Below are 15059 nucleotides of genomic sequence, written 5' to 3'. Positions count from 1 at the left end.
ACGGACGGATGGATGGACAGGTAGATGGGTGGATGGATGAATGGATGGATGTTTTGATAGATGGGTAAATGCTCATTATTCAGGCCACGGGAGTTAGGGACGGCTTCACAGAGAATGTGGCGTGTCAGTGGGTCTTAGAGGTGGGTCAGGGCCTCTGGAAGGTAACCAGGGGAGGAAGTGAGGTGAAGAAAATCAAGGGGTGTGGCCAAACTTGGTGTTTTTTAGACTTAATGAGGAAGTCACCCAAAAGAGTATCCAAGCTGACTAGACCCCATGATGTGCGCTCTGTTTATTCAGCATGGGATCCCAATATTATAATGAGCAGGGGTCACTGCTGGGGTGCCAGCGAGAAAGCTTGGTGGGAGGGGAATCACGGCTTCACCTTTTATGGCACAGGGAGTAAGACAGACAGAAGGCAGTGTCCAGGTCAAGGCAAGGGCCAGCCAGATAGAAAGGAGAACATTCTGAGACTCAGAAGGGAAACTGCCAATAAGTAACAAAAGGGACGGAACCCTGGAGACCCGGGTGTGCATGGCCTGTGTAAACAGCTACACCACTCACACCTGCCCACACAGCTCACACACACACACACACACACACACACACACACACGCAGCCATCCCTCTCCAGCCAGTGTGCTGAGTCTCAGAGAGCTCTCCGACCTTATAAAAATAAACTCCTGAGTACACGTCGGCAGGGCGAAGCGCAGCAAAACTCCAATTTCTGGTGTCTGGGTTTCCACAGACGAAGGCAAGCAGTGGCTTCTAGCAGGAGCTTCAAGCTCCAGCGGTTTTCTTTTTCTCAGAAGCAATTGCTACTTTCATAAACGCTGGGTAGAGATGGGGGTGGGGGGTGGGGGGAGATAGTGAAGACAGACACAGTCTGAACTTTTGCTCATTATAGGCAAGTCCTGATACCGAGAGGAGGGAAGAAAGAAAAAAAAATATCCAGACGGTGCTATCTTCAAATATCACAGTGTTGTGACTTCTAACGGCACCCACCGCATCTTGTTTCATTACATCTGCCAAAAGGGAGAGAAAAAAAATTGAATTACCATGCTAATGTCTTCTCTTTTGGTGAAGTCTGTGATTCAGGTGCGTGGATATAAAACACATCATTAGTCGCTTTTAAACTTGTCTCTAATGATGAAACACATCTTAGAGTATCTTAGAGTATCGGGAGGAGATGGCGCCCAGCCCGGCAATGGCAGCGGAGCCTTGCGAAAACCTTAATGTGACAATACAGTTTCTTTTTCCCTCTGAGATGACAGTTAATTCTAGACCAGGAAGGCTGTCAGAAATGCTTAGTTCTGCTCCACTTGAGTTAATTACCGGCCCTGGGGCAGGCTGCCCTCCTCTCCTCTGCTAATGGGGCTGGGCTCCAGGTAAAAAAAAAAATCCATTTGCAAGAATGTTTTCCTTGCTCCAGATCTAATTTATTGAATATCAAATATTTATGCCAATGCAATTAAAGTGACAACATTGCTCTCCCCTCGCCCCAGCCCCTGAAGCTCGGGCAAGTGCAGGCTGATGGAATGCTTCAGCCAATCCTGAACGCTATGGCGTGGGGTGGGGGTGGGGCGTGTATTTGGGTTTCTTGAAACCTCTTGGCCCTTCCCTTCTTCCAGTCAAAGCAGGTGACTGAGCTGAGTGGCCTGAGGCAGGAAGACCCTCTGGGTTTCAACTGAACCAACACCCAATGTTACCTCCATAGTAGTGTCCTGCTGCAAGTAAGAGAGAGGAGACTCCGCGTCTGGCCCCCAGCCTTTGCCTGGTCTGCCCAGAGGTGACTCAGGACACCGGGGAAATGTGACAAACACTGACTACGCAGAGAAGCGCGGTGTCTTTAATAGGGTTGTCTTTCTGTGGTAAAAACAGTGTGACTGAAAGCAACTCAGAGAGGAAAGAGTTGAATTTTGTTGTTTGAAAGTTGTTGTTGTTGTTGTTGTTGTTTCTAGCTTATATTTCCAGGTAACAGTGTCCATCACTGAGAGAAGCCAGTGCAGGAATTCAGGGCAGGAACTGACATGGAAGCCATGGAGGGGTGCTGCTTGCTGGCTTGCTCCTCGTGGCTTGCTTAGCCTGCTTTCTTGTAGCACCCAAAACCACCAGCCAAGCGCGCCACCACCTAAGTGAGCTGGGTCATCTCCCATCAATCACTAATTAAGGAAATGCCCAACAGACTTGCCTACAGCAGAAGCCTATGGTGGCACTTTCTCAGCTGGCGTTCCTTCCTCTTCAGGTGACTCTAACTTGGGTCAAAATGGCAGAAATCGATCCAGCACGCTGAAGAAGTTCCATAGGCGTACTTACGAATTGTAGTTTTAGAGTCTCCACCGCTTGAAGAGTTTTTGTTTTTCTTTATTTACTTTTGTTTGTTTTCTTTGGTATTTTGTTTTGGTTTGGTTTGGTTTGAGACAGGAGTTCTCTATGTAGCCCTAGCTGTCCTTGAACTCACTCTGTAGACCAGGCTGGCCTCGAATTCACAGATATCCGCCTACCTCTGCCTCTCAAGTGCTGGGATTAAAGACCATTTTCTTTCTTTCTTCCTTCCTTCCTTCCTTCCTTTCTTCCTTCCTTCCTTCTTTTCTTTTCTCTTCTTTTCTCTTTCTTTCTTTCTTTCTTTCTTTCTCTTTCTCCCTCCCTCCCTCCCTGCCTCCCTCCCTCCTTTCCTTCTCTTCTTTTTTCCTTCTCTGGAGTCAGGGGGCTCAGAGAGTATAAGTAGAGTTGTTAGAGCATCCTCTACAAGGGCTGTAAGAGGTGGTACTGTGCCCTCTGTCTGGTGACCTCCTTACCTATGCTTACTTTTTCCTTCCTAGCATTGTTTTTTGGTTCTTTTTTTTCGGAGCTGGGGACCGAACCCAGGGCCTTGTGCTTCCTAGGCAAGCTCTCTGCCACTGAGCCAAATCCCCAACCCCTCCTTCCTAGCATTGAACAAAGGCTTCTCCCAGCACTGGAACAGAGGTTCTAAGGAAACGCAGGCCTTCTGAGGTGACCACATCAGAAATAATGGATGGTCTTCAGGAAGGTGTCACTGCACCTGGTGCAGACTGGGTTGGCATGCCCCATCTTTTGACTTTAGTTCATCATATCTGTGACTTTCATCTCATGCTGCGAACACCCTGTGGGCCTTGAGGTGAGAAACAGGCTAAGACAACCAGAGACTTGGATCTAAATCCCAGCTTTGGAAAAACCAGGAAGGTAAAAGGAACTCAGTACTCATCAGAGAGTTCCATGACTCCCTGGGCCTCAGTTTCCCCTTCTGCAGCCTGAGTAGTTCTAACTAGAGGTTCTCTCAGGCATCCTGTGACAGCGGTGGAAATGATGACTTGAGAATGAGAAAGAAAATCAGCGTGAAAAGAAAAGTCTGGAAACTGACAGGTAATAACTTGTAGGGTGTTTTTAAAAACTAAATGCCAGCACTTTGGCATGAGTGTGAATGCACATACATGTGAATGCACATACATGTGAATGCACATACATGTGAATGCACATACATGTGTCTACAGGTGTGCATACCAGAGGCCAACGTCGAGTGTCTCCTGAAGTGGAGATTTCTGGTTTCGTTAGAGACTCAGTTGTGTCACGTGATGTTTTTCTAGAAACGGTCCAATGAGAGGATGGTTTGCTGAGAACAGACACGTGGTGCTTTGCTGGGGTGGATGCTTTGGAGGACACGTGATGTTTGGGGAAAGTGTAAGACTAACCCAGCAGACAGTGGACGGTGCTCTTGCATTGGTTCGCCTTGCAGCTCTTTGCCGGTCTTTGCTGGGCTTCGCTGACACTGGTCTTCGCTGATGACGTTCTCGCATTGGCTCGCCTTGCTTTCTTCGCTGACCTTTGCTTTTTTGCCGCTTCCGGGCAGATTGGCAGAGCCTTGTGGTTTCTTCTGGATCAAGCCGATCCTACTGATTCATGTTTGGTGTTTGTGAAGGGACTAGACTACTGACGCCAAAGATGGGAATCATCCCAAAGAACTATGTCTAAACAGGGTCCCAACCCCCATTTCCTATTAACCTTCTTTTCCCTACTTCGGGTGGGTGATGGGCGAGAAGCATTAAAGAGCAGTAATTAAAGGTTTTGAGAAGCCTAAGCCTCTATCTTCCTCTATCTCCATCCTATTTTTTATGACAGATTCTCTCATTGAACCCAGAGCTCACTGATTGGTTAGACCAGCTGCCCCACAAGTGCCCAGCATCCTCCTGTCTCCACTTCCCAGTGCTGGGATTACAGATGTGTGCTGCCACCTATACTGTGGGTCCAAACTCAGGCTCTGAGGTTTGCATAGCTTGCACTTAACCTACTTAGCCCTCTTCCCAGTCCTCCGCCATAGTTCTTTTTTTTTTTTTCTTTTTTTCGGAGCTGGGGATCGAACCCAGGGCCTTGCGCTTCCTAGGCAAGTGCTCTACCACTGAGCTAAATCCCCAACCCCAACTCCGCCGTAGTTCTTGATTGACAATCTCTTACTGGAACTCACTGATTTGGCCAGGATGGGTGAGCAGTGAGCCCCCAGGATCCTCCAGTCCCCACTTCCGCAGTGCTGCAGTGTGCACGGGTGCACACCGCCACACCCACCTTTCACGCAGGTGCCAGGGAACTAAACTCAGGTCCCCACGCTTGTGCAGCGAGCACTTTACCAACTGAGCCATCTCCCTAGACCCCTATTAATTTATTTTTATTAGCAGAGCAACTCGGGTTATATCTTAACTAGATTTGGTCTCATCCTCATCATCTTGACTTGGGGAGAAGGAAAAAGAAAAAGCCCGCTAACTCGTGGTATTTAAATATTAAATACATGCATTATGTTGAAAGCTTGATCCCATTCCAGGAAAATGATTCACAGCATCCACAGCCAAGAGAGAGGAGACTTAGCCATTCATGTAAACAGTATCTGGTTAGCACATGTTGCCTGCTTTGGCTCCCACCTTCCACAGAGACGCCCGGGTACCCACTCCAAGCTGCCTCCCAACAGAACACTGGTACCACTCAGCATACCCTTTTAAAATGCTGCACTTCCCAGCTGCTTTGCCAAGAGGAGAGGCCACACAGCCAAGTCTGGCAAGTGATTGGTGTGAAGAAACTACTGGGTGGCTGTTAGCAAAGTGTCACTAAACACAGCGAAGACTTGGCTGGCACGCATCACCCTTTGTCATTGGATCATCGCACTTTGTGATCTTCACCCCATCTTTCAACCATCCTGTGACCTTGAAGTGATCGTGAGGGCCAGGCCAAAAGAACTGGACACACACACACACACACACACACACACACACACACACACAAACTAATTAAATCCCAGCTTTGGCAGATTCTGAACTTAGACATGTCACTTAAGCTCTCCGAGCCCCATCATCTGCCTTACATGTTTTGTTGTTAAAAATCACTTGAGAGTATGGGTGGGTTTGGCACAGTAGGCAAAGCACTTTCTGGGTGGGCGTTCAGACCTCAGCTCAATTCCGCGCTCTCATGTACAAATGCTGAGTGTGGCTGAGCACTCCAGTGGTCCCGGCTCTGAGGTGTGGAGACAAGAGGGCCTCTGGGACTTGCTGGCCCGATAGTCTAGCTGAATAGGTGAATTCCATGATCAGTGAGAGAGCTTGTCTCAAAAGAGTGGAGAATGATTGAAAAAGACAGCATCAACCTCTGAGCCCTTGTGTATGCACATATGTGAAGGTGCACCTGTACACACAAGTGCACATATACATACATACACATACACACATATATGTACACATACATACACATATACACACACAAACACATATAGATGCACAAATACACATACATACATATATACACACATATGGACACACACACATGCACATACACACACACACAAACTAAATGAATTATTTCATCACCTTAGGAATAGTGCTTTAAAATTATATAACTCCCAAAACAAATTCAATACAGTAATCAAGAAGCTGAGGCAGGAAAATTATGAGTTCAAGGACAGCCTGGGCTACACAGTGAGACCTGTCTCAAAAACACTAATATAACAAGTCATAAATTTGTTATAAGTGTGGTGGTTTAGATGAGAAATGTCCCCATAATCTTATGCATTTGAGCATTTGGTCCTCCACACTTGGGAGGCAGAGGCATGTGGATCTCTGAGTTTAAGGCCAGCCTGGTCTATGGAGTAAGTTCCAGGACAGCCAGAACTGTATAGGAAAACCCTGTCTTGAAAAATATAAATAAAACAAACAGAAAGAAGTAAAAAAGGAAAGAAAGAAAGACTAATGTAGTAATAATATGTTTTCCTTCTATACACTGGTTGGTGGGGCTATTTGAGTTTAGAAGTCTGGCCTTGTTGGAGGATGTACATCACTGGAGGTGGGCCTGGAGAGTTTAAGGACCCACACTACTTCCAGTTGGCTCCCTCTGCTTTGTGCTTGCCCCTCGAGAAGTGAGCTCTCGGCTTCTGCTCCTACAGCCATGCTGGCCTGTTGCCATGCTTCCACACTGTGATGGTGACAGACAGATGGACCCTCATCCCTCTGAAACCATAAGCCGAATAAAGCCTTCCTACTAGAAGTTGCCTTAGCCCTGGGGTTTTATCACGGCAATAGAATAGTAACCAACACGGCTGGACGGTGGCGGTGCACACCTTTAATCTCAGCACTTGGGAGGCAGGGGAGGCAGAGGCAGGTGGATCTACAGAGTTCCAGGACAGCCAGAGCTATACAGAGAAGCCCTGTCTCAAAAAACAGAAACAAACAGAAAGAAAGAAAAGGAAGGAACTATATAGTAAGTAATATGTTTTCCTTCTATATACTTTCAAGAGTGGGCTGCTTGCTATGTTTCTACTGACAAGCTTTCAGCGGGTGCCCATCTGTCCCTGTCCTGTCATCGCACAAGGTGGGGGAGCCTCTTAGTTTGCAGCCAGACCATATGTAAATCACTAGTTAGCTTGTTCTGCACAACCTTGACATCAAGTTTCTTCTAAGTAAGGCAGACTTCCAGACGAATGATCCTTATTGAAAACTGAACCAAACAAACAAAACTTTTCAAAGGCGTGGGAGAAGAGGGAGATGGCTCGGTGACTAACAGGTCTTCCTGCACAAGAATGAAAAACCAACTTCGAATTCCCAGCACCCATGTGAAAGGTCAAGCACAGCGGAGTGAACCTGTAATCGCAGCCCTGGAGATTTGGAAGCAGGGGATATCTGGGGTTCACTGACCAGCCAGCCCAGCCAGAAAGAGAAAAAGAGTGAACCCCAGGTTTGGCACGATACCATGCCTTGGAAGACTGACCCAGCTGGGATAGAGCAGGATACTCTGTGTCCTACACCAAACACACACAGGTACACACATGCATGTACACATACACGCATACCTCCACCCAACACACAGGTAACACTGTGTGGCTCTGTTTCACTAAACATTTGCTGGGGCCGTGTCATGACCTCCCAAAATGAAACTTCCCATTTGGTTTCTCACGTCTTCATCTTCAGCTCCTCTTGTCCGTGTCTTGGAGCTCTTATTCTGTTCCACTCATTTTCTTGTCCCTTACTCTCCCCTTTTCTGTCTTTGCATGTGTTTTACTGTTACTAAGCACGTGCCTGTGTGCGGAGGCCCAAGATTAATGTCAGGAATTCTCTCCAATGATCCTTCTCCTGTTCTTTGAAGCAGGATCTCTTCATGGCTACTCCCAATGACCCGCCTGCTCCAAGGATCCCCTGCCTCCGCCTTCCAAAGCTGGAATCACCCACAAGCTCTACTGTGCCCACCTGCCATTTAAGAGGGCGCTCGGGACCAAACTCCAGACCTCTCACCTGTGTAGTGAGTGCTTTAACTGCTGGGCCATGTCCACAGCCCTAGTTAATTTATTTTTAAATAGAAGAAGCATTGGGAGCAAAGGGTGTGGGTCCCCCAATGACTCAAAAGCAAGGAGAGAGGGATTAGATACGATCCAGTGAACATGGGAGCCTTATTTGAATCCTGATTCAGACAAAACGACTAAAAATGCTTTTTATTTTTCTCTTTCTACTTTCCATTGTGTACATTCATCGTACACGGGGCTCTGTTGCATCGAGACTTTTTCCTATAAGAAAACACTGTGTGCTGATCATGTTTTCCCCACCCTCACCCCCGCTCTCCCCTTCCCCACCTTCCCCCTCCTGTTAGTCTCTGCACACTGAGCTTGTCTCCCACACGCCCTCTCCTCCCCTCCGCCATCTTCTCCTCTGGTTAGTTTTCTTTGCTCCCCTAGATAATTTCGTTTCTGCTTTCATATCACAGATACACACAGGATTGTATGTAGCTTTATAAAGTCTAGGAACCACATGTGAGACAAAACATACAATATCTGTCTTTCTGAGACTGGCTTAATGTGATTAGTATGATATAATGGGTTTTTTTATTCACGTATTTTTGTAATTAAAAATTAAAATACTTTCAAAACTATTTTTTTTTCATTTTTTTCTATAAAAGATTAAAGTAGGCCATCGTGGTAATACAGATATCTAATCTCAGCATTTTGGAAATGGAGGCAAAAGGACCTCTAGTTCAAGGCCAGGGTAGGCTACATAACAGGACCCTGCCTCAAAGAACACCAAATATGGTAATCGTAATAAGCATGCTACAGTAGCTACATTAGACAAGAAATGGAACCAGCCTAGGTGCCCATCAACAGATAAATGGATGTGAAGAAAAACCATGGTACGTGTGTGTGTGTGTGTGTGTGTGTGTGTGTGTCTGTGTGTGTGTGATAGAATTTTATTTAGCCGCGAAGAAAAATGAAACTGTGACATTTACAGGGAAATGGATGGGTCTGGAAATTACTATTTTCAGTAAAGTATCCCAGGCTCGGAAAGGCAAATGTCACATGCTTCCTGCCGCATGTGGAGTTTAGACTTTAATTTTTATATACATGTATATTGGGGGCCATAGGTTTTGAGACTAGAAGGGGACTATGAGCGGGGAATGGGTCTTAAGGGCTGGGGTGGGACAGCAGGGAAACAGAATCGACATGATCTGAAAACAGAGGGAGGCTACAGGAGGGAGAGGGATGATCCTGATAGGGGTGGGGTGGGAAGGGGGCAAGAGGGTCAAAAAACAACGTGTGTGTGTGTGTGTGTGTGTGTGTGTGTGTGTAAATGTAACTGTGGAACCTGTCGCCTTGTATGCTAATTAAAACAAAAACTAAAGATACAAAGGAAATAGAAGTACATAACAGCTAGAAATGTCCAGCGAAAAGAGGCTAAAAAATACAGCTGAAGACAAAGAAAACCATCTTGGAGAGCAGAGGCTGGTGCATCGAGCACAGGGAGAGGAGCTGGCAGGCAAGAGTTGGGGCTGGGAGGTCCCTCAGACAGTAAGTGTCCCTGAGACACGAAGGGCTGAGTTCCACTCCAGCATGTTCATAGAAAGCTGGGTGTGGTGGCGTGCGCTTGCAATCCCAGCACTGGGACTGGTGCAGGGAGAATCCCTGGGCTCCCTGACCAGTTGCTTAACCTAGTCAGGTACCCTCGGGTCCCATTAAAGTAACCCTGTTTCAAAACAAAGACAGAAGGCTCCAGAGGAAAGAACCTGAAGTTAACCTCTGACCCTGTGAATGCACACAGGGGCATGTATGTATGGGTGCCTAAGCACCCATGAGTAGATACAGCAAAAGGATTCTCCGGCAGAGCTTCAGAAGGAATAGCAGCCCCCTGACATTTTTATTTTAAATCAGAAAAGGTAACACTACCGAAAAAAAGAACCAAAAAAAAAGAAAGAAAGAAAGAAAGAAAGAAAGAAAGAAAGAAAGAAAGAAAAAAGAAAAGGTAACACTAGGGTCTGATGAAATGACTTGATGGGGACATGTAAGAACCTGAATTTGGATCCGCAGGACTCATGTGACACTGGGGACAGCAGCACATGTCTATAATCTCAGTGCTCCTAGAGCAAGATGGGGAGACAGAGACAGGAGAGTATTCAGAATCCAGCTAATCCAGAGGTGAGGGACAAAGAGAATCAGCCTCGAAGAAGGTGAAAAGCAAAGACAAACGCCTGGTGTGGCCTCTGACCCTAATTTACACGCCCATGCTTACATGTGGACATGCGATTCACACACACACACACACACACACACACACACAAACACACATAAAGATATAAAAATAAGAACTCTGGGATCCAGAATGGAGGGCACACAAGACGCACATCGCTGATAGTAACCATATTGATTTGTAATATATAGTGTATAACAGTCACTAAAAAGTAGGATTATGTAAATTTCAGAGTTCATTAAAAAACAAAAACAAAAAACCCTGCTTCTATTGTTAAGGGAAGCATAAATGTTATAAATGCCGAGAGGGGAAAGAAACTATAGTTCCTAATTCTGAGAGGACTCAGCATAGTAATATGCTTATAACCTCAAAACCACAACAGGATAGATTATTTTCTGGAAAGATATCACCTACCAAAACTTGTGTTAGGGACAAATGGTCTACCTGGATAGAGCAGTCCCACCCAGGGGGACAGTGTAAAGGAACCTGCTAAGAGATGTCTTCACTGATGGCTGCCGCCTCCCGTGAGCTCCTGGATGAGTTACCTCAGACTTCCACACCGCAAATCATTTCCACATGAAAAAAGCCTTCGGGCAGTTAAAAAAGGTGAAAAATCTTATCAGCTCATTTCACGAAGCTAAACAGACTATTGACGTGAGGCTCTGAAGACATCTTAAAGCCATGTGGAGTGGAAGAAGCCAATCACAGAGAGCCAGCGGATGCCATTTACGTGATGGTCTTGAGCAACAAATAAATTTCTGTTGACAGAAATCAGAAAAGAAGTGGTTAATTTTTGGGTTTTTTTTTTTTTTTTAGGAATACATGCATGAGATGTGTACATACGGGTTCAAATGTTATGGGTACATGTGTGTCTACTAGTCTAGCTAGCCAGCTTGCCCCAAGGATCCCCCTTCTCTGCTCCCTAAGTGCTGGGATTACATGTGAGCTACCATAACCACCCAGATTTACAAGGTTTCTAAGAATCCAAACTCTGGTCCTGGTCCACAAGTACTTTATCCACTGAGCCATTTCCCCATCCCATGGAGAAAGAATTTCTAGGGGATGAGTGGGAGGGCCACAAGGGAGCTTTCTGGGTCTGTAAAACTACCACAAAAACTACCCCGTGTCTTGATTTAGTGGTAGATACTGTGCTGGTATATTTGTCTGAATTCATTATGCCGGGTGCTTAAGTTTTGCACATTTCACTAAATGCAAATTAACTCAATAATGTCCTCTTTTAAAAAAAGAAAAATCCCGTCACTCTGACTTAAGTCAGAGATGACTCATCTAAGCCAATCATCATTAATGTCTCCCATATACAAAAAGCATTAAAGCAGATACAGGAAGCACAGCTCTGCAGCTGGTTACCAGAAGGACACATTCAGGACTGCAAGGTTGCTAGTGTAGTGAAAGTTTACCTCTGCAAGTGAGTGACACACGTCTTTAACCCTGTAGGGGAGTCAGAAGGGCACTACAGGTTCAAGGCCAGCCTACTCTACCTAGTGACCTCCAGGCCAAGCGGAGCTTGGTATCAACATGCTCATCTCCAAAATAAATAATAAGTTCTTACTATAAGAATCCAGAAAAAGAAAGCCATACGGTGACGTTCATCTATTAAAAAAAATCATTTAAACAAACTCAAACACAAAAACATCACACCTTAAAATATGAAAAATATCATTTATCTCAACCCAAAGGGCCATCCAACCAACCCTAACAGAAATTCAGAAGAAGGCCAGCTCATCATGTCACTGACAAAATAAGGATGGCCAACTGTCCCCGCTGCCGTGTGCCATTGCTCTGAAATTCCTAAGCAGAGGGAAAGGCCGGAAACAGGTTGGACTCACAACTCTTGAGAGAACAAAAGGATTGTTTTTCTCTGTGACAAGACTGTCTTTCTAGAGAACTCAGACTGGCTATGGAAAAATTACATCATAACTACTTAAAAACTGAGCCCCAGAAACAAGCAGGGACCCTCACTGGGGCTCTGTCACAATGAATAGGGAAACCCTCCAAGGGTCCAATGGAGAGGGCAAATTGAGGTCTGTACATGTCACAGAGTACTGCCCAGCAGTTAAAATGAAGACTAAGAAATTCAATAAAGAGGAAAACGCCACATGATGTATACACCATTCTGTTGTTCTATTTTACTTTGCTTTGTGGGCCTTTTCTGTTTTGTTTGTTGTGTCGTGATTTTTTTTTTGCAGTGCTGGGATTGAGTCTAGGGTTTCATACATCCTTGCCAAGTACCCTACTACAGGTTACAGTCCCAGTCCACACAGGGTGATGCTTTAAAGTTCAGGCTCAAAAGCATAGGACTTGGGCTATGAGGTGAGATGGCCCTGAGGGTAAAGTGTTTGAAACCTGACGGCCTGAGTTCAACCCCCCAGAAACCACATAGGGGAGGACAGAACTGACTCCCACAGGTTGTCCTCTGACCTCCATATGCACAGCTCGGCACAAGTGCCCTCCACACCAACCAAACGAACAGACTTAATAAAGAGCACCTGAGTCAGAAAAGGTCAGATTCAGGAACGAGCGGGCTTCAACAGGCAATGTCTACCGACATGATAAATGGCTGCCCCCTACGCACTTGGGAAGATGCTCAGGGTGAAACAAAAAGTTACAATGAGGTGGGGTCATAAACAGGCCCTGAAGATGGAGAGAAGTCAGAGCCCATGAGCCCTGAGGGTGGAATGGTTCTGTGGCTTCTCAGAGTATTCAACCCAAGCTTGCTGTATGCCCAAGCAATGCACACCCATCGCCCATGCGAATTGCTAAAAGCATCTCTGAGAGGTGCAGAGTGAGGAGAGGGGAGAGCGGGAGGAAGAGGGAAAGTGTTGTTTGTATGTGGTGTGTGCATATCTGTGCTTGTGTGTGCACAGAGGCTACAGGACAGTATCAGTCTTCTTCCTAGTGTACACCCTTCCTTGGTCCTTTGAGGCAAGGTTTCTCATACTGAGCCTCACTCTCCAGTTTTCAGCTAAGCTGGAAGCCAGCAAACAGAAAGTATTCTCTTGGCTCTGCCCCACCCAGTGCTAGGGCTGCAGGGGTGTGTGGGACCATGTCTGGCTTTCCCTGGGGTGCCAGGATCATAATTCTGGTTCTTATGCTTGTGTAGCAAATGCCTTGAACTGCTGAGCCACCTCTCCAGCCCTCAAGAAGGTATTTCTACATCCATGTTCATAACAGCATTATCCCCGGTTGCCAAAAACTAAAGCAACCCAAATACCCACCCGTGGAGGAAGAGTAAACCAAACGTGTGTGTTTGTATGTGAGCGTGTATGTGCGTGCCTGCTCATGTGTGTGCATATGGATACACGTATGCTTTGGCCAATGTGTGGACGCCAGAGGAAAGCCTCACATAGCCATTGTCTTGGTCACTGTAAGATGTTTAGTGATATCACAGGCCTCTGCCCACCACATGCCAGTCTCCAGCTGTGACAGATAAAGCTATCTCCACACATTGCCAAGCATCCCACCAGGACAGAATTGCTCCCCGATGGAAACAACTGGGATGGTTGGTAGATAGATAAATGACAGATAGATAGATAGATAGATAGATAGATAGATAGATAGATAGATAGATAGATCGATCTACAGATACATGTGTAGATGATACATAATAGATTAATGATAATAGATAAAGTTTACTGATAGATTATGGGTAGATAGATGCTAGATGATAATTTATTAACAGATAAACGATAATTGATTGATAGGTGATAGATGATTGATTATTGGTACATAAGTAAATGATAGATTATAAACATGAGAGAGAGAGAGACAGACAGACAGACAGATAGATGATGTTGTAGTTAGGGTTTTACTGCTGTGAAGAGACACCATGACCAAGGCAAGCCTTATTAAGGACAACATTTAATTGGGGCTGACTTACAGGTTCAGAGGTTCAGTCCATTATCATGAAGGTGGGAGCATGGCAGCATCCAGGCAGACATGGTGCAGGCAGAGCTGAGAATTCTACATCTTCATCTATATCTATATCTACATCTGAAGGCTGCTTGTGGAAGACTCGCTTCCAGGCAGCTAGTATGAGGAGGATCTTAAGCCCACGCCCACAGTGACACACCTACTCCAACAGGGCCACACCTCCTAATAGTGCCACTCCCTGGGCCAAGCATATGCAAACCATCACATTGCACTCCCTGGCCCCCATACTCTTATTCAAACATAGGCGTCTATGGGGGGGGGGGGTACCTAAACATAGCATAATGCAAAATACATTTAGTCCAACTTCAAAAGTCCCCATAGTCTATACCAGTTTCAACAATGTTAAAAGTCCAAAGTTCAAAGTCTCTTCTGAGATTCATCCAGTCATTTAACTGTAATCCCCAATCAAGACAGGAAACCAGCTGGGCAAACTCCGAACCTTGCATCTCCAAGTCTGATGTTGAGGTGCTCTTCAGATCTCCAGCTCCTTTTTCATCTGTGTTGACTGCAACAAACTTCTTTCTCCTTGGGTTGGTTCCACTCCCTGTTAGTAGCTTTCCTCAGCAGAAAGCTCATGGCTCTGGCATCTCAAACATCTTGGGGTCTCCAAGGCAACTTCAGTGTTACAACTTCTTGTTTCAATGTCTGGGCCTCGCACATGATCTTCTGGGCTCTTCCAAAGGACTGGCATCACTTCTCCAGCTCTGCTGTCTGTAGCACTTTAAACTCAGATTGATCCACTCAGGTTGCTTTGTTTAAACTCGGGTTGCTGTTGTTCTTAGTGATCATTCCACGGTGCTGGCATCTGCAACATATTGGAGTCTTCTCATGCAACTAGGCTTCACCAATAGCCTCTCATAGGCTCTCTTCATGGTGCCACACCTCAAATTCTTTGCATGATCCCTTCAGTTCTGGGCTGTCAACTGCAACTGAGGCTGCACCTTCACCAATGGCCTTCCGTGGCCTCTCACAGTGCCAAGACTCGGCTGTTCTTCATGACCTCTTCATGCCTTCAAAGCCAGTACCACCTGGGTGACTCTTACACATTACCAAGTACAGCTGCAGCACAAGGTACAACCTTGGCTGTCTCTGGAACACAACTTCTTCGTGCTCTCAG

The sequence above is a fragment of the Rattus norvegicus genome, chromosome 3 (genome assembly GCF_036323735.1).
Source record: "Rattus norvegicus strain BN/NHsdMcwi chromosome 3, GRCr8, whole genome shotgun sequence".
NCBI classification, from domain to species: domain Eukaryota; kingdom Metazoa; phylum Chordata; class Mammalia; order Rodentia; family Muridae; genus Rattus; species Rattus norvegicus.
The sequence above is the reverse complement of the archived record's forward strand: the minus strand, read 5'-3'. Positions refer to the sequence as shown.